Genomic DNA, 25,354 nt, shown 5'->3' on the forward strand with positions numbered 1-25,354 from the left:
GGCGCAGCGGAAGCGTGCTGGGCCCATAACCCAGAGGTCGATAGATCGAAACTATCCTCTGCTAACAATAATTTTGCCAGGAAGTGATTGAGGCAGTTTTATTATTGGGTGGGCGTGGTCACATGGCACCTCTCACCTCTCCTCGTTAGTATAGTGGACAGTATCTCCGCCTGTCACGCGGAAGACCGGGGTTCGATTCCCCGACGGGGAGTATAAGTCTTTAATCAATATTAACTAAAGTAACACCCAATGACCCATGAGCTGGTGGAGTTTTCAACGACCTATCTGTTTAACCCAACGACTGTCAATACAAAGACCTAAAGAGGTTAAATACCTGAAAGCTTCAGCCTGTATGGGTTCAAGTCCCATACAGGGTGATTAACAGCAGCGGATGCGTGCTGGGCCCATAACCAAGAGATTGATAATTTCCTCTGCTAACAATTATTTTGCCAGGATGTGATTGAGGCAGTTTTATTATTGGGTGGGCGTGGTCACATGGCACCTCTCACCTCTCCTCGTTAGTATAGTGGACAGTATCTCCGCCTGTCACGCGGAAGACCGGGGTTCGATTCCCCGACGGGGAGTATAAGTCTTTAACCTATTTAATCAATATTTACTAATGTAACACCATCCGATCACGACCTGCTGCTGTCGACTCAGTTTCCGTAGTGTAGTGGTTATCACGTTCGCCTAACACGCGAAAGGTCCCCGGTTCGAGACCGGGCGGAAACAGAGGTTTTTCTCCTGGAGCTCACCAGAGGGTTCAAGACCCATCTGGGGTGATTAACAGCAGATTGGGGCAGCGGAACAAGCTGGGCCCATAACCCAGTGGTCGATAGATCGAAACTATCCTCTGCTAGCAATGTTTTACCAGGATGTGATTGTCAGTAAATATTTCACAAAGAGAGACTACAGCTGTTTAATACAGTACCTCCTTGACAGCGTAGATAGAGACTGTCCTGCTTGTGTTTCTTAAAGTTGTTCATTTCCAATCCAAAATGGTTCTTTTTTTTCTAACTGATTAAGGGAGATTTCTGTTATTTAACCTCTGTGGGTCAGCCACCTACACTTCAGTCCTAAATCTTTTCCCAGACAAGTCAATTCCCAACCACACCCCAAGTCCTGTGACTCTAATGATTCACACAGTATCAAGTTGGGTCTATGACTAGTAGGTAACCAAACCAAGTTGCCTATGCACATATCACTCTATAGCGCCATGTTTTCAAGAGAAATTAGGTGGAAAAACGCATCCAATCGGGCCCCAGTGGCCTAATGGATAAGGCACTGGCCTCCTAAGCCAGGGATTGTGGGTTCAAGTCCCATCTGGGGTGATTAAGAGCAGAGTGGCGCAGCGGAAGCGTGCTGGGCCCATAACCCAGAGGTCGATAGATCGAAACTATCCTCTGCTAACAATAATTTTGCCAGGAAGTGATTGAGGCAGTTTTTTGATTGGGTGGACGTGGTCACATGGCACCTCTCACCTCTCCTCGTTAGTATAGTGGACAGTATCTCCGCCTGTCACGCGGAAGACCGGGGTTCGATTCCCCGACGGGGAGTATAAGTCTTTAATCAATATTAACTAAAGTAACACCCAATGACCCATGAGCTGGTGGAGTTTTCAACGACCTATCTGTTTAACCCAACGACTGTCAATACAAAGACCTAAAGAGGTTAAATACCTGAAAGCTTCAGCCTGTATGGGTTCAAGTCCCATACAGGGTGATTAACAGCAGCGGATGCGTGCTGGGCCCATAACCAAGAGATTGATAATTTCCTCTGCTAACAATTATTTTGCCAGGATGTGATTGAGGCAGTTTTATTATTGGGTGGGCGTGGTCACATGGCACCTCTCACCTCTCCTCGTTAGTATAGTGGACAGTATCTCCGCCTGTCACGCGGAAGACCGGGGTTCGATTCCCCGACGGGGAGTATAAGTCTTTAACCTATTTAATCAATATTTACTAATGTAACACCATCCGATCACGACCTGCTGCTGTCGACTCAGTTTCCGTAGTGTAGTGGTTATCACGTTCGCCTCACACGCGAAAGGTCCCCGGTTCGAAACCGGGCGGAAACACTTATTCTTTGTTTTCACTTGCTTGACAAGTGCCGTCAACGTTAGCTCGTCACTATAGCTGCTAGCTTGCAACATATGTCATCCGTTAACAGGCACAAAAAAAAGCTTGTCGTAGTTACAGTGGTTGAACGAGCCTGTATCAGTACATTTATAAAACATGATATAGCTGCTATCACATGTTCGCCCTTATGATGACCAGCCAACAGCGGGTAGCATGTAGCATGTAGACTAGATCAAAAGCTGGAGCTAACCAAGTATTGTTCAGCTTAGACCAGCCGCTCCGCTGTCTGTCTTCCAAAGTCACAATCAGTTTCCGTAGTGTAGTGGTTATCACGTTCGCCTCACACGCGAAAGGTCCCCGGTTCGAAACCGGGCGGAAACACTTATTCTTTGTTTTCACTTGCTTGACAAGTGCCGTCAACGTTAGCTCGTCACTATAGCTGCTAGCTTGTAACATATGTCATCCGTTAACAGGCACAAAAAAAAGCTTGTCATAGTTATAGTGGTTGAACGAGCCTGTATCAGTACATTTATAAAACATGATATAGCTGCTATCACATGTAGCTTATTCATATTATCTTATGATCAAGGCCACTATGAGCTTGAATTAGTGCAGTTCGCCCTCATGATGACCAGCCAACAGCGGGTAGCATGTAGCATGTAGACTAGATCAGTGGTTTTCAATAGGTGAGGCGCGCCTCCCCTGGGGGGCGCCAAAGAGCCAAAGGGGAGGCGCGACACGAGACACTCGCAAAAACAAAATACACATATGTATGCAGCTCTAGTGATATCGATAATTGTGCGTGCGTGTATTAGTTTTAAAATGCATCGTTTCCCTGTCCCAAGTCAACAGGAGTCAGCATTAAGGGAGGAGACAGGACCCAGCAAAAAACGTAGGAAAAATGATCTTGAATGCGTTTCTGGTTGTCTGTGGAGAGCGAGTTCCCCCAGATCTCCAATAGGGCTATGGAAGTCTTAATCCCCTTTACCTCCACGTACTTGTGTGTGTGTGGGTTTTCCACACTGACCGTGATTAAAAACAAATACAGATCAAGGCTGCAGGTGGAGGACGACTTGTGTATATTTCTCTCTGCACTGCAGCCCCGCATCGAACACCTCTGTGCATCAAAAGCGAGGCCTCATTGTTCCCACTGATATGGACGATTCAATTGAAAGTCAATGTTGTGTTGTCTTGAATCCATGAATTGGGTGGGCCATAGGGTTGATGCCGCTCGTAGCGCAAATGATGTGAATTTGACGCATTTTGTTTGTTGTTTAAATTTGAGGTTGTACGTGGCTGAAATCGTTAACAAATTTCATGAAAATATGTGAATCTGTTCGATCTGATAATATGCCGTTGTCGTTCATTGATCAGAGAGTTGTCCATTGTGCAGATTCTTTTCGAGACGATGTGCATCTCCTTCAAATGTGCGCTTAAAGCCCGGTCACACAGCACCGATTTCAGCCGTCGGATGTCGTTGGTTGTAGCTTTGGCGCCGATTACACATGTTAAGCATGTTTTGTTGACTTGTGGATAGGCCTAATTTTAAAAGTAGCCTCAATTAGGCCTGCATGAAGTTGGAAATGATTTGCTGTTGCAAAGAATCGTTTATGAATGCACTTTTAAAAAAGTTGTGGAAATAAAATGTCTTCAACATTACATTTGATTAGTTATTGAAAATCATCATTGCCTGGAACACACAAAAGATGGCATTTACTGAAGAGGCGTGTGTGGGTTAGGTCAGGCGGACGGGATTCATTTTTTTTGAGGGGAGGCTCGGCTGTCCTTACCTACTCTAAGGGGAGGCTCACATTCACCCAATTTGAAAACCCCTGGACTAGATCAAAAGCTGGAGCTAACCAAGTATTGTTCAGCTTAGACCAGCCGCTCCGCTGTCTGTCTTACAAAGTCACAATCAGTTTCCGTAGTGTAGTGGTTATCACGTTCGCCTAACACGCGAAAGGTCCCCGGTTCGAGACCGGGCGGAAACAGAGGTTTTTCTCCTGGAGCTCACCAGAGGGTTCAAGACCCATCTGGGGTGATTAACAGCAGATTGGGGCAGCGGAACAAGCTGGGCCCATAACCCAGTGGTCGATAGATCGAAACTATCCTCTGCTAGCAATGTTTTACCAGGATGTGATTGTCAGTAAATATTTCACAAAGAGAGACTACAGCTGTTTAATACAGTACCTCCTTGACAGCGTAGATAGAGACTGTCCTGCTTGTGTTTCTTAAAGTTGTTCATTTCCAATCCAAAATGGTTCTTTTTTTTCTAACTGATTAAGGGAGATTTCTGTTATTTAACCTCTGTGGGTCAGCCACCTACACTTCAGTCCTAAATCTTTTCCCAGACAAGTCAATTCCCAACCACACCCCAAGTCCTGTGACTCTAATGATTCACACAGTATCAAGTTGGGTCTATGACTAGTAGGTAACCATAGCGTTCACACCTCAACTCGGGAGACCCCAATGACCCAAGAGCTGTTCGAGGTGTTAATGACCTATCTGTTTAACCCAACGACTGTCAACACAAAGACCTTAAGAGGTTAAATACCTGAAAGCTTCCAGTTAGAGGTGAACAAGCCTTTTGGATGAGAGGCAAAATGTCTACAAAAAACACAAGCAAACCAAGTTGCCTATGCACATATCACTCTATAGCGCCATGTTTTCAAGAGAAATTAGGTGGAAAAACGCATCCAATCGGGCCCCAGTGGCCTAATGGATAAGGCACTGGCCTCCTAAGCCAGGGATTGTGGGTTCAAGTCCCATCTGGGGTGATTAAGAGCAGAGTGGCGCAGCGGAAGCGTGCTGGGCCCATAACCCAGAGGTCGATAGATCGAAACTATCCTCTGCTAACAATAATTTTGCCAGGAAGTGATTGAGGCAGTTTTATTATTGGGTGGGCGTGGTCACATGGCACCTCTCACCTCTCCTCGTTAGTATAGTGGACAGTATCTCCGCCTGTCACGCGGAAGACCGGGGTTCGATTCCCCGACGGGGAGTATAAGTCTTTAATCAATATTAACTAAAGTAACACCCAATGACCCATGAGCTGGTGGAGTTTTCAACGACCTATCTGTTTAACCCAACGACTGTCAATACAAAGACCTAAAGAGGTTAAATACCTGAAAGCTTCAGCCTGTATGGGTTCAAGTCCCATACAGGGTGATTAACAGCAGCGGATGCGTGCTGGGCCCATAACCAAGAGATTGATAATTTCCTCTGCTAACAATTATTTTGCCAGGATGTGATTGAGGCAGTTTTATTATTGGGTGGGCGTGGTCACATGGCACCTCTCACCTCTCCTCGTTAGTATAGTGGACAGTATCTCCGCCTGTCACGCGGAAGACCGGGGTTCGATTCCCCGACGGGGAGTATAAGTCTTTAACCTATTTAATCAATATTTACTAATGTAACACCATCCGATCACGACCTGCTGCTGTCGACTCAGTTTCCGTAGTGTAGTGGTTATCACGTTTGCCTCACACGCGAAAGGTCCCCGGTTCGAAACCGGGCGGAAACACTTATTCTTTGTTTTCACTTGCTTGACAAGTGCCGTCAACGTTAGCTCGTCACTATAGCTGCTAGCTTGCAACATATGTCATCCGTTAACAGGCACAAAAAAAAGCTTGTCGTAGTTACAGTGGTTGAACGAGCCTGTATCAGTACATTTATAAAACATGATATAGCTGCTATCACATGTAGCTTATTCATATTATCTTATGATCAAGGCCACTATGAGCTTGAATTAGTGCAGTTCGCCCTCATGATGACCAGCCAACAGCGGGTAGCATGTAGCATGTAGACTAGATCAAAAGCTGGAGCTAACCAAGTATTGTTCAGCTTAGACCAGCCGCTCCGCTGTCTGTCTTCCAAAGTCACAATCAGTTTCCGTAGTGTAGTGGTTATCACGTTCGCCTAACACGCGAAAGGTCCCCGGTTCGAGACCGGGCGGAAACAGAGGTTTTTCTCCTGGAGCTCACCAGAGGGTTCAAGACCCATCTGGGGTGATTAACAGCAGATTGGGGCAGCGGAACAAGCTGGGCCCATAACCCAGTGGTCGATAGATCGAAACTATCCTCTGCTAGCAATGTTTTACCAGGATGTGATTGTCAGTAAATATTTCACAAAGAGAGACTACAGCTGTTTAATACAGTACCTCCTTGACAGCGTAGATAGAGACTGTCCTGCTTGTGTTTCTTAAAGTTGTTCATTTCCAATCCAAAATGGTTCTTTTTTTTCTAACTGATTAAGGGAGATTTCTGTTATTTAACCTCTGTGGGTCAGCCACCTACACTTCAGTCCTAAATCTTTTCCCAGACAAGTCAATTCCCAACCACACCCCAAGTCCTGTGACTCTAATGATTCACACAGTATCAAGTTGGGTCTATGACTAGTAGGTAACCATAGCGTTCACACCTAAACTCGGGAGACCCCAATGACCCAAGAGCTGTTCGAGGTGTTAATGACCTATCTGTTTAACCCAACGACTGTCAACACAAAGACCTTAAGAGGTTAAATACCTGAAAGCTTCCAGTTAGAGGTGAACAAGCCTTTTGGATGAGAGGCAAAATGTCTACAAAAAACACAAGCAAACCAAGTTGCCTATGCACATATCACTCTATAGCGCCATGTTTTCAAGAGAAATTAGGTGGAAAAACGCATCCAATCGGGCCCCAGTGGCCTAATGGATAAGGCACTGGCCTCCTAAGCCAGGGATTGTGGGTTCAAGTCCCATCTGGGGTGATTAAGAGCAGAGTGGCGCAGCGGAAGCGTGCTGGGCCCATAACCCAGAGGTCGATAGATCGAAACTATCCTCTGCTAACAATAATTTTGCCAGGAAGTGATTGAGGCAGTTTTATGATTGGGTGGACGTGGTCACATGGCACCTCTCACCTCTCCTCGTTAGTATAGTGGACAGTATCTCCGCCTGTCACGCGGAAGACCGGGGTTCGATTCCCCGACGGGGAGTATAAGTCTTTAATCAATATTAACTAAAGTAACACCCAATGACCCATGAGCTGGTGGAGTTTTCAACGACCTATCTGTTTAACCCAACGACTGTCAATACAAAGACCTAAAGAGGTTAAATACCTGAAAGCTTCAGCCTGTATGGGTTCAAGTCCCATACAGGGTGATTAACAGCAGCGGATGCGTGCTGGGCCCATAACCAAGAGATTGATAATTTCCTCTGCTAACAATTATTTTGCCAGGATGTGATTGAGGCAGTTTTATTATTGGGTGGGCGTGGTCACATGGCACCTCTCACCTCTCCTCGTTAGTATAGTGGACAGTATCTCCGCCTGTCACGCGGAAGACCGGGGTTCGATTCCCCGACGGGGAGTATAAGTCTTTAATCAATATTAACTAAAGTAACACCCAATGACCCATGAGCTGGTGGAGTTTTCAACGACCTATCTGTTTAACCCAACGACTGTCAATACAAAGACCTAAAGAGGTTAAATACCTGAAAGCTTCAGCCTGTATGGGTTCAAGTCCCATACAGGGTGATTAACAGCAGCGGATGCGTGCTGGGCCCATAACCAAGAGATTGATAATTTCCTCTGCTAACAATTATTTTGCCAGGATGTGATTGAGGCAGTTTTATTATTGGGTGGGCGTGGTCACATGGCACCTCTCACCTCTCCTTGTTAGTATAGTGGACAGTATCTCCGCCTGTCACGCGGAAGACCGGGGTTCGATTCCCCGACGGGGAGTATAAGTCTTTAACCTATTTAATCAATATTTACTAATGTAACACCATCCGATCACGACCTACTGCTGTCGACTCAGTTTCCGTAGTGTAGTGGTTATCACGTTCGCCTCACACGCGAAAGGTCCCCGGTTCGAAACCGGGCGGAAACACTTATTCTTTGTTTTCACTTGCTTGACAAGTGCCGTCAACGTTAGCTCGTCACTATAGCTGCTAGCTTGTAACATATGTCATCCGTTAACAGGCACAAAAAAAAGCTTGTCATAGTTATAGTGGTTGAACGAGCCTGTATCAGTACATTTATAAAACATGATATAGCTGCTATCACATGTAGCTTATTCATATTATCTTATGATCAAGGCCACTATGAGCTTGAATTAGTGCAGTTCGCCCTCATGATGACCAGCCAACAGCGGGTAGCATGTAGCATGTAGACTAGATCAAAAGCTGGAGCTAACCAAGTATTGTTCAGCTTAGACCAGCCGCTCCGCTGTCTGTCTTCCAAAGTCACAATCAGTTTCCGTAGTGTAGTGGTTATCACGTTCGCCTAACACGCGAAAGGTCCCCGGTTCGAGACCGGGCGGAAACAGAGGTTTTTCTCCTGGAGCTCACCAGAGGGTTCAAGACCCATCTGGGGTGATTAACAGCAGATTGGGGCAGCGGAACAAGCTGGGCCCATAACCCAGTGGTCGATAGATCGAAACTATCCTCTGCTAGCAATGTTTTACCAGGATGTGATTGTCAGTAAATATTTCACAAAGAGAGACTACAGCTGTTTAATACAGTACCTCCTTGACAGCGTAGATAGAGACTGTCCTGCTTGTGTTTCTTAAAGTTGTTCATTTCCAATCCAAAATGGTTCTTTTTTTTCTAACTGATTAAGGGAGATTTCTGTTATTTAACCTCTGTGGGTCAGCCACCTACACTTCAGTCCTAAATCTTTTCCCAGACAAGTCAATTCCCAACCACACCCCAAGTCCTGTGACTCTAATGATTCACACAGTATCAAGTTGGGTCTATGACTAGTAGGTAACCATAGCGTTCACACCTCAACTCGGGAGACCCCAATGACCCAAGAGCTGTTCGAGGTGTTAATGACCTATCTGTTTAACCCAACGACTGTCAACACAAAGACCTTAAGAGGTTAAATACCTGAAAGCTTCCAGTTAGAGGTGAACAAGCCTTTTGGATGAGAGGCAAAATGTCTACAAAAAACACAAGCAAACCAAGTTGCCTATGCACATATCACTCTATAGCGCCATGTTTTCAAGAGAAATTAGGTGGAAAAACGCATCCAATCGGGCCCCAGTGGCCTAATGGATAAGGCACTGGCCTCCTAAGCCAGGGATTGTGGGTTCAAGTCCCATCTGGGGTGATTAAGAGCAGAGTGGCGCAGCGGAAGCGTGCTGGGCCCATAACCCAGAGGTCGATAGATCGAAACTATCCTCTGCTAACAATAATTTTGCCAGGAAGTGATTGAGGCAGTTTTATTATTGGGTGGGCGTGGTCACATGGCACCTCTCACCTCTCCTCGTTAGTATAGTGGACAGTATCTCCGCCTGTCACGCGGAAGACCGGGGTTCGATTCCCCGACGGGGAGTATAAGTCTTTAATCAATATTAACTAAAGTAACACCCAATGACCCATGAGCTGGTGGAGTTTTCAACGACCTATCTGTTTAACCCAACGACTGTCAATACAAAGACCTAAAGAGGTTAAATACCTGAAAGCTTCAGCCTGTATGGGTTCAAGTCCCATACAGGGTGATTAACAGCAGCGGATGCGTGCTGGGCCCATAACCAAGAGATTGATAATTTCCTCTGCTAACAATTATTTTGCCAGGATGTGATTGAGGCAGTTTTATTATTGGGTGGGCGTGGTCACATGGCACCTCTCACCTCTCCTCGTTAGTATAGTGGACAGTATCTCCGCCTGTCACGCGGAAGACCGGGGTTCGATTCCCCGACGGGGAGTATAAGTCTTTAACCTATTTAATCAATATTTACTAATGTAACACCATCCGATCACGACCTACTGCTGTCGACTCAGTTTCCGTAGTGTAGTGGTTATCACGTTCGCCTCACACGCGAAAGGTCCCCGGTTCGAAATGGTTCTTTTTTTTCTAACTGATTAAGGGAGATTTCTGTTATTTAACCTCTGTGGGTCAGCCACCTACACTTCAGTCCTAAATCTTTTCCCAGACAAGTCAATTCCCAACCACACCCCAAGTCCTGTGACTCTAATGATTCACACAGTATCAAGTTGGGTCTATGACTAGTAGGTAACCATAGCGTTCACACCTCAACTCGGGAGACCCCAATGACCCAAGAGCTGTTCGAGGTGTTAATGACCTATCTGTTTAACCCAACGACTGTCAACACAAAGACCTTAAGAGGTTAAATACCTGAAAGCTTCCAGTTAGAGGTGAACAAGCCTTTTGGATGAGAGGCAAAATGTCTACAAAAAACACAAGCAAACCAAGTTGCCTATGCACATATCACTCTATAGCGCCATGTTTTCAAGAGAAATTAGGTGGAAAAACGCATCCAATCGGGCCCCAGTGGCCTAATGGATAAGGCACTGGCCTCCTAAGCCAGGGATTGTGGGTTCAAGTCCCATCTGGGGTGATTAAGAGCAGAGTGGCGCAGCGGAAGCGTGCTGGGCCCATAACCCAGAGGTCGATAGATCGAAACTATCCTCTGCTAACAATAATTTTGCCAGGAAGTGATTGAGGCAGTTTTATTATTGGGTGGGCGTGGTCACATGGCACCTCTCACCTCTCCTCGTTAGTATAGTGGACAGTATCTCCGCCTGTCACGCGGAAGACCGGGGTTCGATTCCCCGACGGGGAGTATAAGTCTTTAATCAATATTAACTAAAGTAACACCCAATGACCCATGAGCTGGTGGAGTTTTCAACGACCTATCTGTTTAACCCAACGACTGTCAATACAAAGACCTAAAGAGGTTAAATACCTGAAAGCTTCAGCCTGTATGGGTTCAAGTCCCATACAGGGTGATTAACAGCAGCGGATGCGTGCTGGGCCCATAACCAAGAGATTGATAATTTCCTCTGCTAACAATTATTTTGCCAGGATGTGATTGAGGCAGTTTTATTATTGGGTGGGCGTGGTCACATGGCACCTCTCACCTCTCCTCGTTAGTATAGTGGACAGTATCTCCGCCTGTCACGCGGAAGACCGGGGTTCGATTCCCCGACGGGGAGTATAAGTCTTTAACCTATTTAATCAATATTTACTAATGTAACACCATCCGATCACGACCTGCTGCTGTCGACTCAGTTTCCGTAGTGTAGTGGTTATCACGTTCGCCTAACACGCGAAAGGTCCCCGGTTCGAGACCGGGCGGAAACAGAGGTTTTTCTCCTGGAGCTCACCAGAGGGTTCAAGACCCATCTGGGGTGATTAACAGCAGATTGGGGCAGCGGAACAAGCTGGGCCCATAACCCAGTGGTCGATAGATCGAAACTATCCTCTGCTAGCAATGTTTTACCAGGATGTGATTGTCAGTAAATATTTCACAAAGAGAGACTACAGCTGTTTAATACAGTACCTCCTTGACAGCGTAGATAGAGACTGTCCTGCTTGTGTTTCTTAAAGTTGTTCATTTCCAATCCAAAATGGTTCTTTTTTTTCTAACTGATTAAGGGAGATTTCTGTTATTTAACCTCTGTGGGTCAGCCACCTACACTTCAGTCCTAAATCTTTTCCCAGACAAGTCAATTCCCAACCACACCCCAAGTCCTGTGACTCTAATGATTCACACAGTATCAAGTTGGGTCTATGACTAGTAGGTAACCAAACCAAGTTGCCTATGCACATATCACTCTATAGCGCCATGTTTTCAAGAGAAATTAGGTGGAAAAACGCATCCAATCGGGCCCCAGTGGCCTAATGGATAAGGCACTGGCCTCCTAAGCCAGGGATTGTGGGTTCAAGTCCCATCTGGGGTGATTAAGAGCAGAGTGGCGCAGCGGAAGCGTGCTGGGCCCATAACCCAGAGGTCGATAGATCGAAACTATCCTCTGCTAACAATAATTTTGCCAGGAAGTGATTGAGGCAGTTTTTTGATTGGGTGGACGTGGTCACATGGCACCTCTCACCTCTCCTCGTTAGTATAGTGGACAGTATCTCCGCCTGTCACGCGGAAGACCGGGGTTCGATTCCCCGACGGGGAGTATAAGTCTTTAATCAATATTAACTAAAGTAACACCCAATGACCCATGAGCTGGTGGAGTTTTCAACGACCTATCTGTTTAACCCAACGACTGTCAATACAAAGACCTAAAGAGGTTAAATACCTGAAAGCTTCAGCCTGTATGGGTTCAAGTCCCATACAGGGTGATTAACAGCAGCGGATGCGTGCTGGGCCCATAACCAAGAGATTGATAATTTCCTCTGCTAACAATTATTTTGCCAGGATGTGATTGAGGCAGTTTTATTATTGGGTGGGCGTGGTCACATGGCACCTCTCACCTCTCCTCGTTAGTATAGTGGACAGTATCTCCGCCTGTCACGCGGAAGACCGGGGTTCGATTCCCCGACGGGGAGTATAAGTCTTTAACCTATTTAATCAATATTTACTAATGTAACACCATCCGATCACGACCTGCTGCTGTCGACTCAGTTTCCGTAGTGTAGTGGTTATCACGTTCGCCTCACACGCGAAAGGTCCCCGGTTCGAAACCGGGCGGAAACACTTATTCTTTGTTTTCACTTGCTTGACAAGTGCCGTCAACGTTAGCTCGTCACTATAGCTGCTAGCTTGCAACATATGTCATCCGTTAACAGGCACAAAAAAAAGCTTGTCGTAGTTACAGTGGTTGAACGAGCCTGTATCAGTACATTTATAAAACATGATATAGCTGCTATCACATGTTCGCCCTTATGATGACCAGCCAACAGCGGGTAGCATGTAGCATGTAGACTAGATCAAAAGCTGGAGCTAACCAAGTATTGTTCAGCTTAGACCAGCCGCTCCGCTGTCTGTCTTCCAAAGTCACAATCAGTTTCCGTAGTGTAGTGGTTATCACGTTCGCCTCACACGCGAAAGGTCCCCGGTTCGAAACCGGGCGGAAACACTTATTCTTTGTTTTCACTTGCTTGACAAGTGCCGTCAACGTTAGCTCGTCACTATAGCTGCTAGCTTGTAACATATGTCATCCGTTAACAGGCACAAAAAAAAGCTTGTCATAGTTATAGTGGTTGAACGAGCCTGTATCAGTACATTTATAAAACATGATATAGCTGCTATCACATGTAGCTTATTCATATTATCTTATGATCAAGGCCACTATGAGCTTGAATTAGTGCAGTTCGCCCTCATGATGACCAGCCAACAGCGGGTAGCATGTAGCATGTAGACTAGATCAGTGGTTTTCAATAGGTGAGGCGCGCCTCCCCTGGGGGGCGCCAAAGAGCCAAAGGGGAGGCGCGACACGAGACACTCGCAAAAACAAAATACACATATGTATGCAGCTCTAGTGATATCGATAATTGTGCGTGCGTGTATTAGTTTTAAAATGCATCGTTTCCCTGTCCCAAGTCAACAGGAGTCAGCATTAAGGGAGGAGACAGGACCCAGCAAAAAACGTAGGAAAAATGATCTTGAATGCGTTTCTGGTTGTCTGTGGAGAGCGAGTTCCCCCAGATCTCCAATAGGGCTATGGAAGTCTTAATCCCCTTTACCTCCACGTACTTGTGTGTGTGTGGGTTTTCCACACTGACCGTGATTAAAAACAAATACAGATCAAGGCTGCAGGTGGAGGACGACTTGTGTATATTTCTCTCTGCACTGCAGCCCCGCATCGAACACCTCTGTGCATCAAAAGCGAGGCCTCATTGTTCCCACTGATATGGACGATTCAATTGAAAGTCAATGTTGTGTTGTCTTGAATCCATGAATTGGGTGGGCCATAGGGTTGATGCCGCTCGTAGCGCAAATGATGTGAATTTGACGCATTTTGTTTGTTGTTTAAATTTGAGGTTGTACGTGGCTGAAATCGTTAACAAATTTCATGAAAATATGTGAATCTGTTCGATCTGATAATATGCCGTTGTCGTTCATTGATCAGAGAGTTGTCCATTGTGCAGATTCTTTTCGAGACGATGTGCATCTCCTTCAAATGTGCGCTTAAAGCCCGGTCACACAGCACCGATTTCAGCCGTCGGATGTCGTTGGTTGTAGCTTTGGCGCCGATTACACATGTTAAGCATGTTTTGTTGACTTGTGGATAGGCCTAATTTTAAAAGTAGCCTCAATTAGGCCTGCATGAAGTTGGAAATGATTTGCTGTTGCAAAGAATCGTTTATGAATGCACTTTTAAAAAAGTTGTGGAAATAAAATGTCTTCAACATTACATTTGATTAGTTATTGAAAATCATCATTGCCTGGAACACACAAAAGATGGCATTTACTGAAGAGGCGTGTGTGGGTTAGGTCAGGCGGACGGGATTCATTTTTTTTGAGGGGAGGCTCGGCTGTCCTTACCTACTCTAAGGGGAGGCTCACATTCACCCAATTTGAAAACCCCTGGACTAGATCAAAAGCTGGAGCTAACCAAGTATTGTTCAGCTTAGACCAGCCGCTCCGCTGTCTGTCTTACAAAGTCACAATCAGTTTCCGTAGTGTAGTGGTTATCACGTTCGCCTAACACGCGAAAGGTCCCCGGTTCGAGACCGGGCGGAAACAGAGGTTTTTCTCCTGGAGCTCACCAGAGGGTTCAAGACCCATCTGGGGTGATTAACAGCAGATTGGGGCAGCGGAACAAGCTGGGCCCATAACCCAGTGGTCGATAGATCGAAACTATCCTCTGCTAGCAATGTTTTACCAGGATGTGATTGTCAGTAAATATTTCACAAAGAGAGACTACAGCTGTTTAATACAGTACCTCCTTGACAGCGTAGATAGAGACTGTCCTGCTTGTGTTTCTTAAAGTTGTTCATTTCCAATCCAAAATGGTTCTTTTTTTTCTAACTGATTAAGGGAGATTTCTGTTATTTAACCTCTGTGGGTCAGCCACCTACACTTCAGTCCTAAATCTTTTCCCAGACAAGTCAATTCCCAACCACACCCCAAGTCCTGTGACTCTAATGATTCACACAGTATCAAGTTGGGTCTATGACTAGTAGGTAACCATAGCGTTCACACCTCAACTCGGGAGACCCCAATGACCCAAGAGCTGTTCGAGGTGTTAATGACCTATCTGTTTAACCCAACGACTGTCAACACAAAGACCTTAAGAGGTTAAATACCTGAAAGCTTCCAGTTAGAGGTGAACAAGCCTTTTGGATGAGAGGCAAAATGTCTACAAAAAACACAAGCAAACCAAGTTGCCTATGCACATATCACTCTATAGCGCCATGTTTTCAAGAGAAATTAGGTGGAAAAACGCATCCAATCGGGCCCCAGTGGCCTAATGGATAAGGCACTGGCCTCCTAAGCCAGGGATTGTGGGTTCAAGTCCCATCTGGGGTGATTAAGAGCAGAGTGGCGCAGCGGAAGCGTGCTGGGCCCATAACCCAGAGGTCGATAGATCGAAACTATCCTCTGCTAACAATAATTTTGCCAGGAAGTGATTGAGGCAGTTTTATTATTGGGTGGGCGTGGTCACATGGCACCTCTCACCTCTCCTCGTTAGTATAGTGGACAGTATCTCCGCCTGTCACGCGGAAGACCGGGGTTCGATTCCCCGACGGGGAGTATAAGTCTTTAATCAATATTAACTAAAGTAACACCCAATGACCCATGAGCTGGTGGAGTTTTCAACGACCTATCTGTTTAACCCAACGACTGTCAATACAAAGACCTAAAGAGGTTAAATACCTGAAAGCTTCAGCCTGTATGGGTTCAAGTCCCATACAGGGTGATTAACAGCAGCGGATGCGTGCTGGGCCCATAACCAAGAGATTGATAATTTCCTCTGCTAACAATTATTTTGCCAGGATGTGATTGAGGCAGTTTTATTATTGGGTGGGCGTGGTCACATGGCACCTCTCACCTCTCCTCGTTAGTATAGTGGACAGTATCTCCGCCTGTCACGCGGAAGACCGGGGTTCGATTCCCCGACGGGGAGTATAAGTCTTTAACCTATTTAATCAATATTTACTAATGTAACACCATCCGATCACGACCTGCTGCTGTCGACTCAGTTTCCGTAGTGTAGTGGTTATCACGTTTGCCTCACACGCGAAAGGTCCCCGGTTCGAAACCGGGCGGAAACACTTATTCTTTGTTTTCACTTGCTTGACAAGTGCCGTCAACGTTAGCTCGTCACTATAGCTGCTAGCTTGCAACATATGTCATCCGTTAACAGGCACAAAAAAAAGCTTGTCGTAGTTACAGTGGTTGAACGAGCCTGTATCAGTACATTTATAAAACATGATATAGCTGCTATCACATGTAGCTTATTCATATTATCTTATGATCAAGGCCACTATGAGCTTGAATTAGTGCAGTTCGCCCTCATGATGACCAGCCAACAGCGGGTAGCATGTAGCATGTAGACTAGATCAAAAGCTGGAGCTAACCAAGTATTGTTCAGCTTAGACCAGCCGCTCCGCTGTCTGTCTTCCAAAGTCACAATCAGTTTCCGTAGTGTAGTGGTTATCACGTTCGCCTAACACGCGAAAGGTCCCCGGTTCGAGACCGGGCGGAAACAGAGGTTTTTCTCCTGGAGCTCACCAGAGGGTTCAAGACCCATCTGGGGTGATTAACAGCAGATTGGGGCAGCGGAACAAGCTGGGCCCATAACCCAGTGGTCGATAGATCGAAACTATCCTCTGCTAGCAATGTTTTACCAGGATGTGATTGTCAGTAAATATTTCACAAAGAGAGACTACAGCTGTTTAATACAGTACCTCCTTGACAGCGTAGATAGAGACTGTCCTGCTTGTGTTTCTTAAAGTTGTTCATTTCCAATCCAAAATGGTTCTTTTTTTTCTAACTGATTAAGGGAGATTTCTGTTATTTAACCTCTGTGGGTCAGCCACCTACACTTCAGTCCTAAATCTTTTCCCAGACAAGTCAATTCCCAACCACACCCCAAGTCCTGTGACTCTAATGATTCACACAGTATCAAGTTGGGTCTATGACTAGTAGGTAACCATAGCGTTCACACCTAAACTCGGGAGACCCCAATGACCCAAGAGCTGTTCGAGGTGTTAATGACCTATCTGTTTAACCCAACGACTGTCAACACAAAGACCTTAAGAGGTTAAATACCTGAAAGCTTCCAGTTAGAGGTGAACAAGCCTTTTGGATGAGAGGCAAAATGTCTACAAAAAACACAAGCAAACCAAGTTGCCTATGCACATATCACTCTATAGCGCCATGTTTTCAAGAGAAATTAGGTGGAAAAACGCATCCAATCGGGCCCCAGTGGCCTAATGGATAAGGCACTGGCCTCCTAAGCCAGGGATTGTGGGTTCAAGTCCCATCTGGGGTGATTAAGAGCAGAGTGGGGCAGCGGAAGCGTGCTGGGCCCATAACCCAGAGGTCGATAGATCGAAACTATCCTCTGCTAACAATAATTTTGCCAGGAAGTGATTGAGGCAGTTTTATGATTGGGTGGACGTGGTCACATGGCACCTCTCACCTCTCCTCGTTAGTATAGTGGACAGTATCTCCGCCTGTCACGCGGAAGACCGGGGTTCGATTCCCCGACGGGGAGTATAAGTCTTTAATCAATATTAACTAAAGTAACACCCAATGACCCATGAGCTGGTGGAGTTTTCAACGACCTATCTGTTTAACCCAACGACTGTCAATACAAAGACCTAAAGAGGTTAAATACCTGAAAGCTTCAGCCTGTATGGGTTCAAGTCCCATACAGGGTGATTAACAGCAGCGGATGCGTGCTGGGCCCATAACCAAGAGATTGATAATTTCCTCTGCTAACAATTATTTTGCCAGGATGTGATTGAGGCAGTTTTATTATTGGGTGGGCGTGGTCACATGGCACCTCTCACCTCTCCTCGTTAGTATAGTGGACAGTATCTCCGCCTGTCACGCGGAAGACCGGGGTTCGATTCCCCGACGGGGAGTATAAGTCTTTAATCAATATTAACTAAAGTAACACCCAATGACCCATGAGCTGGTGGAGTTTTCAACGACCTATCTGTTTAACCCAACGACTGTCAATACAAAGACCTAAAGAGGTTAAATACCTGAAAGCTTCAGCCTGTATGGGTTCAAGTCCCATACAGGGTGATTAACAGCAGCGGATGCGTGCTGGGCCCATAACCAAGAGATTGATAATTTCCTCTGCTAACAATTATTTTGCCAGGATGTGATTGAGGCAGTTTTATTATTGGGTGGGCGTGGTCACATGGCACCTCTCACCTCTCCTTGTTAGTATAGTGGACAGTATCTCCGCCTGTCACGCGGAAGACCGGGGTTCGATTCCCCGACGGGGAGTATAAGTCTTTAACCTATTTAATCAATATTTACTAATGTAACACCATCCGATCACGACCTACTGCTGTCGACTCAGTTTCCGTAGTGTAGTGGTTATCACGTTCGCCTCACACGCGAAAGGTCCCCGGTTCGAAACCGGGCGGAAACACTTATTCTTTGTTTTCACTTGCTTGACAAGTGCCGTCAACGTTAGCTCGTCACTATAGCTGCTAGCTTGTAACATATGTCATCCGTTAACAGGCACAAAAAAAAGCTTGTCATAGTTATAGTGGTTGAACGAGCCTGTATCAGTACATTTATAAAACATGATATAGCTGCTATCACATGTAGCTTATTCATATTATCTTATGATCAAGGCCACTATGAGCTTGAATTAGTGCAGTTCGCCCTCATGATGACCAGCCAACAGCGGGTAGCATGTAGCATGTAGACTAGATCAAAAGCTGGAGCTAACCAAGTATTGTTCAGCTTAGACCAGCCGCTCCGCTGTCTGTCTTCCAAAGTCACAATCAGTTTCCGTAGTGTAGTGGTTATCACGTTCGCCTAACACGCGAAAGGTCCCCGGTTCGAGACCGGGCGGAAACAGAGGTTTTTCTCCTGGAGCTCACCAGAGGGTTCAAGACCCATCTGGGGTGATTAACAGCAGATTGGGGCAGCGGAACAAGCTGGGCCCATAACCCAGTGGTCGATAGATCGAAACTATCCTCTGCTAGCAATGTTTTACCAGGATGTGATTGTCAGTAAATATTTCACAAAGAGAGACTACAGCTGTTTAATACAGTACCTCCTTGACAGCGTAGATAGAGACTGTCCTGCTTGTGTTTCTTAAAGTTGTTCATTTCCAATCCAAAATGGTTCTTTTTTTTCTAACTGATTAAGGGAGATTTCTGTTATTTAACCTCTGTGGGTCAGCCACCTACACTTCAGTCCTAAATCTTTTCCCAGACAAGTCAATTCCCAACCACACCCCAAGTCCTGTGACTCTAATGATTCACACAGTATCAAGTTGGGTCTATGACTAGTAGGTAACCATAGCGTTCACACCTCAACTCGGGAGACCCCAATGACCCAAGAGCTGTTCGAGGTGTTAATGACCTATCTGTTTAACCCAACGACTGTCAACACAAAGACCTTAAGAGGTTAAATACCTGAAAGCTTCCAGTTAGAGGTGAACAAGCCTTTTGGATGAGAGGCAAAATGTCTACAAAAAACACAAGCAAACCAAGTTGCCTATGCACATATCACTCTATAGCGCCATGTTTTCAAGAGAAATTAGGTGGAAAAACGCATCCAATCGGGCCCCAGTGGCCTAATGGATAAGGCACTGGCCTCCTAAGCCAGGGATTGTGGGTTCAAGTCCCATCTGGGGTGATTAAGAGCAGAGTGGCGCAGCGGAAGCGTGCTGGGCCCATAACCCAGAGGTCGATAGATCGAAACTATCCTCTGCTAACAATAATTTTGCCAGGAAGTGATTGAGGCAGTTTTATTATTGGGTGGGCGTGGTCACATGGCACCTCTCACCTCTCCTCGTTAGTATAGTGGACAGTATCTCCGCCTGTCACGCGGAAGACCGGGGTTCGATTCCCCGACGGGGAGTATAAGTCTTTAATCAATATTAACTAAAGTAACACCCAATGACCCATGAGCTGGTGGAGTTTTCAACGACCTATCTGTTTAACCCAACGACTGTCAATACAAAGACCTAAAGAGGTTAAATACCTGAAAGCTTCAGCCTGTATGGGTTCAAGTCCCATACAGGGTGATTAACAGCAGCGGATGCGTGCTGGGCCCATAACCAAGAGATTGATAATTTCCTCTGCTAACAATTATTTTGCCAGGATGTGATTGAGGCAGTTTTATTATTGGGTGGGCGTGGTCACATGGCACCTCTCACCTCTCCTCGTTAGTATAGTGGACAGTATCTCCGCCTGTCACGCGGAAGACCGGGGTTCGATTCCCCGACGGGGAGTATAAGTCTTTAACCTATTTAATCAATATTTACTAATGTAACACCATCCGATCACGACCTGCTGCTGTCGACTCAGTTTCCGTAGTGTAGTGGTTATCACGTTCGCCTCACACGCGAAAGGTCCCCGGTTCGAAACCGGGCGGAAACACTTATTCTTTGTTTTCACTTGCTTGACAAGTGCCGTCAACGTTAGCTCGTCACTATAGCTGCTAGCTTGCAACATATGTCATCCGTTAACAGGCACAAAAAAAAGCTTGTCGTAGTTACAGTGGTTGAACGAGCCTGTATCAGTACATTTATAAAACATGATATAGCTGCTATCACATGTAGCTTATTCATATTATCTTATGATCAAGGCCACTATGAGCTTGAATTAGTGCAGTTCGCCCTCATGATGACCAGCCAACAGCGGGTAGCATGTAGCATGTAGACTAGATCAAAAGCTGGAGCTAACCAAGTATTGTTCAGCTTAGATCAGCCGCTCCGCTGTCTGTCTTCCAAAGTCACAATCAGTTTCCGTAGTGTAGTGGTTATCACGTTCGCCTAACACGCGAAAGGTCCCCGGTTCGAGACCGGGCGGAAACAGAGGTTTTTCTCCTGGAGCTCACCAGAGGGTTCAAGACCCATCTGGGGTGATTAACAGCAGATTGGGGCAGCGGAACAAGCTGGGCCCATAACCCAGTGGTCGATAGATAGAAACTATCCTCTGCTAGCAATGTTTTACCAGGATGTGATTGTCAGTAAATATTTCACAAAGAGAGACTACAGCTGTTTAATACAGTACCTCCTTCACAGCGTAGATAGAGACTGTCCTGATTGTGTTTCTTAAAGTTGTTCATTTCCAATCCAAAATGGTTCTTTTTTTTCTAACTGATTAAGGGAGATTTCTGTTATTTAACCTCTGTGGGTCAGCCACCTACACTTCAGTCCTAAATCTTTTCCCAGACAAGTCAATTCCCAACCACACCCCAAGTCCTGTGACTCTAATGATTCACACAGTATCAAGTTGGGTCTATGACTAGTAGGTAACCATAGCGTTCACACCTAAACTCGGGAGACCCCAATGACCCAAGAGCTGTTCGAGGTGTTAATGACCTATCTGTTTAACCCAACGACTGTCAACACAAAGACCTTAAGAGGTTAAATACCTGAAAGCTTCCAGTTAGAGGTGAACAAGCCTTTTGGATGAGAGGCAAAATGTCTACAAAAAACACAAGCAAACCAAGTTGCCTATGCACATATCACTCTATAGCGCCATGTTTTCAAGAGAAATTAGGTGGAAAAACGCATCCAATCGGGCCCCAGTGGCCTAATGGATAAGGCACTGGCCTCCTAAGCCAGGGATTGTGGGTTCAAGTCCCATCTGGGGTGATTAAGAGCAGAGTGGCGCAGCGGAAGCGTGCTGGGCCCATAACCCAGAGGTCGATAGATCGAAACTATCCTCTGCTAACAATAATTTTGCCAGGAAGTGATTGAGGCAGTTTTTTGATTGGGTGGACGTGGTCACATGGCACCTCTCACCTCTCCTCGTTAGTATAGTGGACAGTATCTCCGCCTGTCACGCGGAAGACCGGGGTTCGATTCCCCGACGGGGAGTATAAGTCTTTAATCAATATTAACTAAAGTAACACCCAATGACCCATGAGCTGGTGGAGTTTTCAACGACCTATCTGTTTAACCCAACGACTGTCAATACAAAGACCTAAAGAGGGTAAATACCTGAAAGCTTCAGCCTGTATGGGTTCAAGTCCCATACAGGGTGATTAACAGCAGCGGATGCGTGCTGGGCCCATAACCAAGAGATTGATAATTTCCTCTGCTAACAATTATTTTGCCAGGATGTGATTGAGGCAGTTTTATTATTGGGTGGGCGTGGTCACATGGCACCTCTCACCTCTCCTCGTTAGTATAGTGGACAGTATCTCCGCCTGTCACGCGGAAGACCGGGGTTCGATTCCCCGACGGGGAGTATAAGTCTTTAACCTATTTAATCAATATTTACTAATGTAACACCATCCGATCACGACCTGCTGCTGTCGACTCAGTTTCCGTAGTGTAGTGGTTATCACGTTCGCCTCACACGCGAAAGGTCCCCGGTTCGAAACCGGGCGGAAACACTTATTCTTTGTTTTCACTTGCTTGACAAGTGCCGTCAACGTTAGCTCGTCACTATAGCTGCTAGCTTGCAACATATGTCATCCGTTAACAGGCACAAAAAAAAGCTTGTCGTAGTTACAGTGGTTGAACGAGCCTGTATCAGTACATTTATAAAACATGATATAGCTGCTATCACATGTTCGCCCTTATGATGACCAGCCAACAGCGGGTAGCATGTAGCATGTAGACTAGATCAAAAGCTGGAGCTAACCAAGTATTGTTCAGCTTAGACCAGCCGCTCCGCTGTCTGTCTTCCAAAGTCACAATCAGTTTCCGTAGTGTAGTGGTTATCACGTTCGCCTAACACGCGAAAGGTCCCCGGTTCGAGACCGGGCGGAAACAGAGGTTTTTCTCCTGGAGCTCACCAGAGGGTTCAAGACCCATCTGGGGTGATTAACAGCAGATTGGGGCAGCGGAAAAAGCTGGGCCCATAACCCAGTGGTCGATAGATCGAAACTATCCTCTGCTAGCAATGTTTTACCAGGATGTGATTGTCAGTAAATATTTCACAAAGAGAGACTACAGCTGTTTAATACAGTACCTCCTTCACAGCGTAGATAGAGACTGTCCTGATTGTGTTTCTTAAAGTTGTTCATTTCCAATCCAAAATGGTTCTTTTTTTTCTAACTGATTAAGGGAGATTTCTGTTATTTAACCTCTGTGGGTCAGCCACCTACACTTCAGTCCTAAATCTTTTCCCAGACAAGTCAATTCCCAACCACACCCCAAGTCCTGTGACTCTAATGATTCACACAGTATCAAGTTGGGTCTATGACTAGTAGGTAACCATAGCGTTCACACCTAAACTCGGGAGACCCCAATGACCCAAGAGCTGTTCGAGGTGTTAATGACCTATCTGTTTAACCCAACGACTGTCAACACAAAGACCTTAAGAGGTTAAATACCTGAAAGCTTCCAGTTAGAGGTGAACAAGCCTTTTGGATGAGAGGCAAAATGTCTACAAAAAACACAAGCAAACCAAGTTGCCTATGCACATATCACTCTATAGCGCCATGTTTTCAAGAGAAATTAGGTGGAAAAACGCATCCAATCGGGCCCCAGTGGCCTAATGGATAAGGCACTGGCCTCCTAAGCCAGGGATTGTGGGTTCAAGTCCCATCTGGGGTGATTAAGAGCAGAGTGGCGCAGCGGAAGCGTGCTGGGCCCATAACCCAGAGGTCGATAGATCGAAACTATCCTCTGCTAACAATAATTTTGCCAGGAAGTGATTGAGGCAGTTTTATTATTGGGTGGGCGTGGTCACATGGCACCTCTCACATCTCCTCGTTAGTATAGTGGACAGTATCTCCGCCTGTCACGCGGAAGACCGGGGTTCGATTCCCCGACGGGGAGTATAAGTCTTTAATCAATATTAACTAAAGTAACACCCAATGACCCATGAGCTGGTGGAGTTTTCAACGACCTATCTGTTTAACCCAACGACTGTCAATACAAAGACCTAAAGAGGTTAAATACCTGAAAGCTTCAGCCTGTATGGGTTCAAGTCCCATACAGGGTGATTAACAGCAGCGGATGCGTGCTGGGCCCATAACCAAGAGATTGATAATTTCCTCTGCTAACAATTATTTTGCCAGGATGTGATTGAGGCAGTTTTATTATTGGGTGGGCGTGGTCACATGGCACCTCTCACCTCTCCTCGTTAGTATAGTGGACAGTATCTCCGCCTGTCACGCGGAAGACCGGGGTTCGATTCCCCGACGGGGAGTATAAGTCTTTAATCAATATTAACTAAAGTAACACCCAATGACCCATGAGCTGGTGGAGTTTTCAACGACCTATCTGTTTAACCCAACGACTGTCAATACAAAGACCTAAAGAGGTTAAATACCTGAAAGCTTCAGCCTGTATGGGTTCAAGTCCCATACAGGGTGATTAACAGCAGCGGATGCGTGCTGGGCCCATAACCAAGAGATTGATAATTTCCTCTGCTAACAATTATTTTGCCAGGATGTGATTGAGGCAGTTTTATTATTGGGTGGGCGTGGTCACATGGCACCTCTCACCTCTCCTCGTTAGTATAGTGGACAGTATCTCCGCCTGTCACGCGGAAGACCGGGGTTCGATTCCCCGACGGGGAGTATAAGTCTTTAACCTATTTAATCAATATTTACTAATGTAACACCATCCGATCACGACCTACTGCTGTCGCCTCAGTTTCCGTAGTGTAGTGGTTATCACGTTCGCCTCACACGCGAAAGGTCCCCGGTTCGAAACCGGGCGGAAACACTTATTCTTTGTTTTCACTTGCTTGACAAGTGCCGTCAACGTTAGCTCGTCACTATAGCTGCTAGCTTGTAACATATGTCATCCGTTAACAGGCACAAAAAAAAGCTTGTCCTAGTTATAGTGGTTGAACGAGCCTGTATCAGTACATTTATAAAACATGATATAGCTGCTATCACATGTAGCTTATTCATATTATCTTATGATCAAGGCCACTATGAGCTTGAATTAGTGCAGTTCGCCCTCATGATGACCAGCCAACAGCGGGTAGCATGTAGCATGTAGACTAGATCAAAAGCTGGAGCTAACCAAGTATTGTTCAGCTTAGACCAGCCGCTCCGCTGTCTGTCTTACAAAGTCACAATCAGTTTCCGTAGTGTAGTGGTTATCACGTTCGCCTAACACGCGAAAGGTCCCCGGTTCGAGACCGGGCGGAAACAGAGGTTTTTCTCCTGGAGCTCACCAGAGGGTTCAAGACCCATCTGGGGTGATTAACAGCAGATTGGGGCAGCGGAACAAGCTGGGCCCATAACCCAGTGGTCGATAGATCGAAACTATCCTCTGCTAGCAATGTTTTACCAGGATGTGATTGTCAGTAAATATTTCACAAAGAGAGACTACAGCTGTTTAATACAGTACCTCCTTGACAGCGTAGATAGAGACTGTCCTGCTTGTGTTTCTTAAAGTTGTTCATTTCCAATCCAAAATGGTTCTTTTTTTTCTAACTGATTAAGGGAGATTTCTGTTATTTAACCTC

At 45.9% G+C, this 25,354-nt stretch overlaps 1 protein-coding gene and 60 non-coding genes across 61 annotated transcripts in view; 60 read left to right on the forward strand and 1 right to left on the reverse strand.

Annotated features, from left to right (window-relative positions):
* Positions 1–25,354, reverse strand: part of sema3h (sema domain, immunoglobulin domain (Ig), short basic domain, secreted, (semaphorin) 3H) — a 180,098-nt gene that overhangs the window by 101,350 nt on the left and 53,394 nt on the right. The gene's annotated exons all lie outside the window — the stretch shown is intronic.
* On the forward strand, positions 140–211 carry trnad-guc (transfer RNA aspartic acid (anticodon GUC)). The gene has a single exon. It is a non-coding gene; the product is annotated as a tRNA-Asp (tRNA).
* trnad-guc (transfer RNA aspartic acid (anticodon GUC)) lies at positions 513–584 on the forward strand. The gene has a single exon. It is a non-coding gene; the product is annotated as a tRNA-Asp (tRNA).
* Positions 660–732, forward strand: trnav-aac (transfer RNA valine (anticodon AAC)). Its single transcript has one exon. It is a non-coding gene; the product is annotated as a tRNA-Val (tRNA).
* On the forward strand, positions 1,259–1,331 carry trnar-ccu (transfer RNA arginine (anticodon CCU)). Its single transcript has one exon. It is a non-coding gene; the product is annotated as a tRNA-Arg (tRNA).
* On the forward strand, positions 1,485–1,556 carry trnad-guc (transfer RNA aspartic acid (anticodon GUC)). The gene has a single exon. It is a non-coding gene; the product is annotated as a tRNA-Asp (tRNA).
* Positions 1,858–1,929, forward strand: trnad-guc (transfer RNA aspartic acid (anticodon GUC)). Its single transcript has one exon. It is a non-coding gene; the product is annotated as a tRNA-Asp (tRNA).
* trnav-cac (transfer RNA valine (anticodon CAC)) lies at positions 2,005–2,077 on the forward strand. Its single transcript has one exon. It is a non-coding gene; the product is annotated as a tRNA-Val (tRNA).
* trnav-cac (transfer RNA valine (anticodon CAC)) lies at positions 2,387–2,459 on the forward strand. The gene has a single exon. It is a non-coding gene; the product is annotated as a tRNA-Val (tRNA).
* Positions 3,997–4,069, forward strand: trnav-aac (transfer RNA valine (anticodon AAC)). The gene has a single exon. It is a non-coding gene; the product is annotated as a tRNA-Val (tRNA).
* On the forward strand, positions 4,783–4,855 carry trnar-ccu (transfer RNA arginine (anticodon CCU)). The gene has a single exon. It is a non-coding gene; the product is annotated as a tRNA-Arg (tRNA).
* trnad-guc (transfer RNA aspartic acid (anticodon GUC)) lies at positions 5,009–5,080 on the forward strand. Its single transcript has one exon. It is a non-coding gene; the product is annotated as a tRNA-Asp (tRNA).
* On the forward strand, positions 5,382–5,453 carry trnad-guc (transfer RNA aspartic acid (anticodon GUC)). The gene has a single exon. It is a non-coding gene; the product is annotated as a tRNA-Asp (tRNA).
* On the forward strand, positions 5,529–5,601 carry trnav-cac (transfer RNA valine (anticodon CAC)). The gene has a single exon. It is a non-coding gene; the product is annotated as a tRNA-Val (tRNA).
* On the forward strand, positions 5,966–6,038 carry trnav-aac (transfer RNA valine (anticodon AAC)). Its single transcript has one exon. It is a non-coding gene; the product is annotated as a tRNA-Val (tRNA).
* Positions 6,752–6,824, forward strand: trnar-ccu (transfer RNA arginine (anticodon CCU)). The gene has a single exon. It is a non-coding gene; the product is annotated as a tRNA-Arg (tRNA).
* Positions 6,978–7,049, forward strand: trnad-guc (transfer RNA aspartic acid (anticodon GUC)). The gene has a single exon. It is a non-coding gene; the product is annotated as a tRNA-Asp (tRNA).
* trnad-guc (transfer RNA aspartic acid (anticodon GUC)) lies at positions 7,351–7,422 on the forward strand. Its single transcript has one exon. It is a non-coding gene; the product is annotated as a tRNA-Asp (tRNA).
* On the forward strand, positions 7,724–7,795 carry trnad-guc (transfer RNA aspartic acid (anticodon GUC)). The gene has a single exon. It is a non-coding gene; the product is annotated as a tRNA-Asp (tRNA).
* On the forward strand, positions 7,871–7,943 carry trnav-cac (transfer RNA valine (anticodon CAC)). The gene has a single exon. It is a non-coding gene; the product is annotated as a tRNA-Val (tRNA).
* trnav-aac (transfer RNA valine (anticodon AAC)) lies at positions 8,308–8,380 on the forward strand. The gene has a single exon. It is a non-coding gene; the product is annotated as a tRNA-Val (tRNA).
* trnar-ccu (transfer RNA arginine (anticodon CCU)) lies at positions 9,094–9,166 on the forward strand. The gene has a single exon. It is a non-coding gene; the product is annotated as a tRNA-Arg (tRNA).
* trnad-guc (transfer RNA aspartic acid (anticodon GUC)) lies at positions 9,320–9,391 on the forward strand. Its single transcript has one exon. It is a non-coding gene; the product is annotated as a tRNA-Asp (tRNA).
* trnad-guc (transfer RNA aspartic acid (anticodon GUC)) lies at positions 9,693–9,764 on the forward strand. Its single transcript has one exon. It is a non-coding gene; the product is annotated as a tRNA-Asp (tRNA).
* On the forward strand, positions 10,346–10,418 carry trnar-ccu (transfer RNA arginine (anticodon CCU)). Its single transcript has one exon. It is a non-coding gene; the product is annotated as a tRNA-Arg (tRNA).
* trnad-guc (transfer RNA aspartic acid (anticodon GUC)) lies at positions 10,572–10,643 on the forward strand. Its single transcript has one exon. It is a non-coding gene; the product is annotated as a tRNA-Asp (tRNA).
* On the forward strand, positions 10,945–11,016 carry trnad-guc (transfer RNA aspartic acid (anticodon GUC)). Its single transcript has one exon. It is a non-coding gene; the product is annotated as a tRNA-Asp (tRNA).
* trnav-aac (transfer RNA valine (anticodon AAC)) lies at positions 11,092–11,164 on the forward strand. Its single transcript has one exon. It is a non-coding gene; the product is annotated as a tRNA-Val (tRNA).
* On the forward strand, positions 11,691–11,763 carry trnar-ccu (transfer RNA arginine (anticodon CCU)). Its single transcript has one exon. It is a non-coding gene; the product is annotated as a tRNA-Arg (tRNA).
* On the forward strand, positions 11,917–11,988 carry trnad-guc (transfer RNA aspartic acid (anticodon GUC)). The gene has a single exon. It is a non-coding gene; the product is annotated as a tRNA-Asp (tRNA).
* Positions 12,290–12,361, forward strand: trnad-guc (transfer RNA aspartic acid (anticodon GUC)). Its single transcript has one exon. It is a non-coding gene; the product is annotated as a tRNA-Asp (tRNA).
* trnav-cac (transfer RNA valine (anticodon CAC)) lies at positions 12,437–12,509 on the forward strand. Its single transcript has one exon. It is a non-coding gene; the product is annotated as a tRNA-Val (tRNA).
* On the forward strand, positions 12,819–12,891 carry trnav-cac (transfer RNA valine (anticodon CAC)). Its single transcript has one exon. It is a non-coding gene; the product is annotated as a tRNA-Val (tRNA).
* On the forward strand, positions 14,429–14,501 carry trnav-aac (transfer RNA valine (anticodon AAC)). The gene has a single exon. It is a non-coding gene; the product is annotated as a tRNA-Val (tRNA).
* trnar-ccu (transfer RNA arginine (anticodon CCU)) lies at positions 15,215–15,287 on the forward strand. Its single transcript has one exon. It is a non-coding gene; the product is annotated as a tRNA-Arg (tRNA).
* Positions 15,441–15,512, forward strand: trnad-guc (transfer RNA aspartic acid (anticodon GUC)). Its single transcript has one exon. It is a non-coding gene; the product is annotated as a tRNA-Asp (tRNA).
* Positions 15,814–15,885, forward strand: trnad-guc (transfer RNA aspartic acid (anticodon GUC)). The gene has a single exon. It is a non-coding gene; the product is annotated as a tRNA-Asp (tRNA).
* trnav-cac (transfer RNA valine (anticodon CAC)) lies at positions 15,961–16,033 on the forward strand. The gene has a single exon. It is a non-coding gene; the product is annotated as a tRNA-Val (tRNA).
* Positions 16,398–16,470, forward strand: trnav-aac (transfer RNA valine (anticodon AAC)). Its single transcript has one exon. It is a non-coding gene; the product is annotated as a tRNA-Val (tRNA).
* trnar-ccu (transfer RNA arginine (anticodon CCU)) lies at positions 17,184–17,256 on the forward strand. The gene has a single exon. It is a non-coding gene; the product is annotated as a tRNA-Arg (tRNA).
* On the forward strand, positions 17,410–17,481 carry trnad-guc (transfer RNA aspartic acid (anticodon GUC)). The gene has a single exon. It is a non-coding gene; the product is annotated as a tRNA-Asp (tRNA).
* On the forward strand, positions 17,783–17,854 carry trnad-guc (transfer RNA aspartic acid (anticodon GUC)). Its single transcript has one exon. It is a non-coding gene; the product is annotated as a tRNA-Asp (tRNA).
* On the forward strand, positions 18,156–18,227 carry trnad-guc (transfer RNA aspartic acid (anticodon GUC)). Its single transcript has one exon. It is a non-coding gene; the product is annotated as a tRNA-Asp (tRNA).
* trnav-cac (transfer RNA valine (anticodon CAC)) lies at positions 18,303–18,375 on the forward strand. The gene has a single exon. It is a non-coding gene; the product is annotated as a tRNA-Val (tRNA).
* trnav-aac (transfer RNA valine (anticodon AAC)) lies at positions 18,740–18,812 on the forward strand. The gene has a single exon. It is a non-coding gene; the product is annotated as a tRNA-Val (tRNA).
* trnar-ccu (transfer RNA arginine (anticodon CCU)) lies at positions 19,526–19,598 on the forward strand. The gene has a single exon. It is a non-coding gene; the product is annotated as a tRNA-Arg (tRNA).
* On the forward strand, positions 19,752–19,823 carry trnad-guc (transfer RNA aspartic acid (anticodon GUC)). Its single transcript has one exon. It is a non-coding gene; the product is annotated as a tRNA-Asp (tRNA).
* Positions 20,125–20,196, forward strand: trnad-guc (transfer RNA aspartic acid (anticodon GUC)). Its single transcript has one exon. It is a non-coding gene; the product is annotated as a tRNA-Asp (tRNA).
* Positions 20,272–20,344, forward strand: trnav-cac (transfer RNA valine (anticodon CAC)). Its single transcript has one exon. It is a non-coding gene; the product is annotated as a tRNA-Val (tRNA).
* Positions 20,709–20,781, forward strand: trnav-aac (transfer RNA valine (anticodon AAC)). Its single transcript has one exon. It is a non-coding gene; the product is annotated as a tRNA-Val (tRNA).
* Positions 21,495–21,567, forward strand: trnar-ccu (transfer RNA arginine (anticodon CCU)). The gene has a single exon. It is a non-coding gene; the product is annotated as a tRNA-Arg (tRNA).
* trnad-guc (transfer RNA aspartic acid (anticodon GUC)) lies at positions 21,721–21,792 on the forward strand. The gene has a single exon. It is a non-coding gene; the product is annotated as a tRNA-Asp (tRNA).
* Positions 22,094–22,165, forward strand: trnad-guc (transfer RNA aspartic acid (anticodon GUC)). The gene has a single exon. It is a non-coding gene; the product is annotated as a tRNA-Asp (tRNA).
* trnav-cac (transfer RNA valine (anticodon CAC)) lies at positions 22,241–22,313 on the forward strand. Its single transcript has one exon. It is a non-coding gene; the product is annotated as a tRNA-Val (tRNA).
* Positions 22,623–22,695, forward strand: trnav-aac (transfer RNA valine (anticodon AAC)). The gene has a single exon. It is a non-coding gene; the product is annotated as a tRNA-Val (tRNA).
* On the forward strand, positions 23,409–23,481 carry trnar-ccu (transfer RNA arginine (anticodon CCU)). The gene has a single exon. It is a non-coding gene; the product is annotated as a tRNA-Arg (tRNA).
* Positions 23,635–23,706, forward strand: trnad-guc (transfer RNA aspartic acid (anticodon GUC)). Its single transcript has one exon. It is a non-coding gene; the product is annotated as a tRNA-Asp (tRNA).
* Positions 24,008–24,079, forward strand: trnad-guc (transfer RNA aspartic acid (anticodon GUC)). The gene has a single exon. It is a non-coding gene; the product is annotated as a tRNA-Asp (tRNA).
* On the forward strand, positions 24,381–24,452 carry trnad-guc (transfer RNA aspartic acid (anticodon GUC)). Its single transcript has one exon. It is a non-coding gene; the product is annotated as a tRNA-Asp (tRNA).
* trnav-cac (transfer RNA valine (anticodon CAC)) lies at positions 24,528–24,600 on the forward strand. The gene has a single exon. It is a non-coding gene; the product is annotated as a tRNA-Val (tRNA).
* Positions 24,965–25,037, forward strand: trnav-aac (transfer RNA valine (anticodon AAC)). Its single transcript has one exon. It is a non-coding gene; the product is annotated as a tRNA-Val (tRNA).

This window comes from Pleuronectes platessa, chromosome 6 (assembly GCF_947347685.1).
Source record: "Pleuronectes platessa chromosome 6, fPlePla1.1, whole genome shotgun sequence".
NCBI classification, from domain to species: domain Eukaryota; kingdom Metazoa; phylum Chordata; class Actinopteri; order Pleuronectiformes; family Pleuronectidae; genus Pleuronectes; species Pleuronectes platessa.